The sequence below is a fragment of the Triticum aestivum genome, chromosome 2A (genome assembly GCF_018294505.1).
Source record: "Triticum aestivum cultivar Chinese Spring chromosome 2A, IWGSC CS RefSeq v2.1, whole genome shotgun sequence".
Taxonomy (NCBI): domain Eukaryota; kingdom Viridiplantae; phylum Streptophyta; class Magnoliopsida; order Poales; family Poaceae; genus Triticum; species Triticum aestivum.
Window position 1 is genome coordinate 784,198,643 of NC_057797.1, and position 3,546 is coordinate 784,202,188.

Genomic DNA, 3,546 nt, shown 5'->3' on the forward strand with positions numbered 1-3,546 from the left:
GGCAGGGAGCGCGCCCTAGGGGGGCACGCCCTCCACCCTCGTGACCGCCTCGTGGCTTTCTTGATGGAGGGTCCAAGTCCCCTGGATCTTATCTGATGAGAAAATCACGTTCCCGAATGTTTCATTCCGTTTGGACTCCGTTTGATATTCTGTTTCTCCGGAACACTGAAATAGGCAAAAAACAACAATTCTGGGCTGGGCCTCCGGTTAATAGGTTAGCCCAAAAATAATATAAAAGTGGATAATAAAGCCCAATAATGTCCAAAACAGTAGATAATATAGCATGGAGCAATCAAAAATTATAGATACGTTGGAGATGTATCAAGAACTCACATACTTATTGCAGAAATCCACAAGTCATCAAAAACCAAGCTATACGTGCATGCTCCTAGGGGGGATAGATTGGTCGGAAAAGACCATCGCTCATCCCTGACCGCCACTCATAAGGAGGACAATCAAAGAACACCTCATGTTTCAAATTTGTTACATAACGTTTACCATACGTGCATGCTACGGGACTTGCAAACTTCAACGCAAGCATTTCTCAAATTCACAACTACTCAACTAGCACTACTTTGATATTATTACCTCCATATCTCAAAACAATCATGAAGCATCAAACTTCTCTTAGTATTCAAAACACTCGTAAGAATTTTTTTTACTAATCTTGAATACCTAGCATATTAGGATTATTTAAGCAAATTACCATGCTATTTTAAGACTCTCTAAATAATCTAAGTGAAGCATGAGAGATCAATAGTTTCTATAAAACAAATCCACCACCGTGCTCTAAAAGATATAAGTGAAGTACTAGAGCAAAACTATATAAATCAAAAAGATATAAGTGAAGCACATAGAGTATTCTAACAAACTCCAAATTATGTATGGCTCTCTCAAAAGGTGTGTACAGCAAGGATGATTGTAGTAAACTATAGAGCAAAGACTAAAATCATACAAGACGCTCCAAGCAAAACACATATCTGTTCGCACATGAACAGGTCACCGTGTACCTCCAACGCCGAGGGTGATGCACCGCAGCTCACGTCGAAGGAGACCCGACCAGAAGCGCGGTACGCAAGCAATCCGGTGGGTGCTTTTGAGGACCCAAAACCCCCACGCGCCCGTGAGGGGCCCCGTCAGGGCCCGCGGTGGCTATGGGGTGCCCTAGGTCGACCTGATCGCCCCTAGGGCCTCGAGGTTTGTCGCCCTGCAACAAGAAGAACGAACGAAGAACGAGGAAGAAGAAGAACAAGGGAGGGAGATAAAGGTAAAGGTAAAAGATGATAGATTGATATGTTCGACTGTGTGTTGTTCAATCGACCGTCACCTCTCATCTATTTATGAGGCGGCTGGACTTCCCGCACAATAAAAGGACTAAAAATGCCGTCCAAAACGTCAAAAACCATAACTTAACTCGGACAGGAATCTTTGGTAATTTCCCGGACCAACTCGGTCTCACCGATTGGTTCATTTCGGTCCCACCGAGTGAACTTTGCTAAATCTCTGTATCCTTCTGTAATTTGTTAGATCAACTCGGTCTCACCGATTGGTTTGCTTCGGTCCTACCGAGTCAACATTGCCAACTCTCTGGTAAATTTTCGGACCAACTCGGTCTCACCGATCAAATCAACTCGGTCGGTCCGAAATGACTCTGCAGCTTCTGTTTCTGACCTTGTTTTGCCTCCACAGGTTGCATCCGGTCTCGGATTAAGATGATTTTTATATCAAAATCTACTGTTTCGACGAGACGCACAACTTTCATGTTGAAACATTTTCCATCAGAGGCCATCTTGATTAAGTTTTATGACTTTCTTTACTCTGGTGTCAACATGAACATGTCCGAACTTGTCATAACTTTTGCATTCGAGCTCCGTTTTGGACCATCTATATATTTACTCCCATCGGCTTGAAGAGAGTCATCCAATGGTGACATGAAATCATGAATTTGACATCATCTCATTATAGCCTCAAGTTATTCTTTGCGATCATGCCATTTTCGAGCGTCAACACATGCCCCCCTGTTTTTCGGCAAAGGTAACATGCCGAAAAATAACTTGTACCTGTTGGTTGTAAGGACGATGTCAACACTCCATCAGCCACTTTGCATGTGCTTAGGGCGATAAATATATATCGGCCATTATTTGTTTGAATCCTTGATGCAAACTTAGGTGAAACCTTTTCAACTTCATTAACAATTCGATGATAAAGTTCCATATATATGTATCTCAAGGCCATCCTCTGAACCATATTGTTCACCCTTTTTGTTAGGACTTTGCAGATAATCAACAATAAACTTTCTCCAATCCTCACTTTTACCTGTATAAAAAAATATTAGTGGCCGAAGCGGTGGACTTCGGTTGGGCCTTACCTATGTTGACGAGACTAAGCATCAGCTATTGATAGAAATGCAACACACCATGATTAACATAGTAGCCAGATGCTTGCTGTGCCAACTTTTCCGAATTTTCATGTCTAGAAATATGAACGATTTTAAAGCAACCCAAGGTAAATCTTGCATCTAGACATACCAAAAGATAAACTATAAGTGATTCATCAAAACGTTGATAACCCTTGGATATTTGTTGCACTACTAATAACGAATCACCGGAAGCCTCAATATCTATAGCACCTATAGCAAGGCAAAGCTCCAATCCGAATAACAATGCATATTCGGCTTTGATCATTGTGCAAAAATATTTTAAGCGGCATGAGGCTTCACAAAATAGCTTCATATGGAGATAAATAAACAACACTAACACCTTGGCCATTGTTAGAAATTTAACCATCAATATATAATCTCCATGGTACTAGAGAGATCAAGCTAAAAACAATATTATGCATGATGTCAATATGATGCTCAATAATAAAATCAACCATGATTTGGCCTTACGTAAGTTTTGAAAACTAACAAGCCAAAGCACACCCAATCAAAAGACAAGTTCACTTTGCAATTTTGGTGAATTGGTCTATGCATAATATCATCAATGGCATCAATTTGATAAATTCCTTTGCAAGCACTTATCTCAATCTCTACTCAAACTAAGGACGATGTTAGAGTACCACACCGGCCATTCTTACATATATTCTTAGGGCGATAGATAAGTATCGGCCATTACCATGAGGTCCATGTAGAATTCATTCACCAAATCATGTAGAGCCGAAATAAACAAATGAAATAGCAATCAAATATTTCGGCCCTTTGCATTAGCAAGAAAAAATGTAGCTAATAAATTGTATAGAGATTTGGTAATACCCTCTCATGATGCAGAAAATTATGTCGCTTCCATGGATCAAAATAAATCCAGGGAGGGTAATTTATCATACCTGATGATGAACTCCATGGCAAAGGCATCAATGGTATGGTTGAAAAACATGGATGATGTGCTAACCGAAGATTTTGATGGGGTGATGCAAAACTTCGGCTTAATTGTTTCTGGTTTCCATCCTTCTCTTTCTTCACTTTTATAACACTTGTTGCAATAGAAGGTTGCACATCATTTTTATTTTGATTGCTCCTCTTGGGAACCCATGCCATGTTCTTCTTTT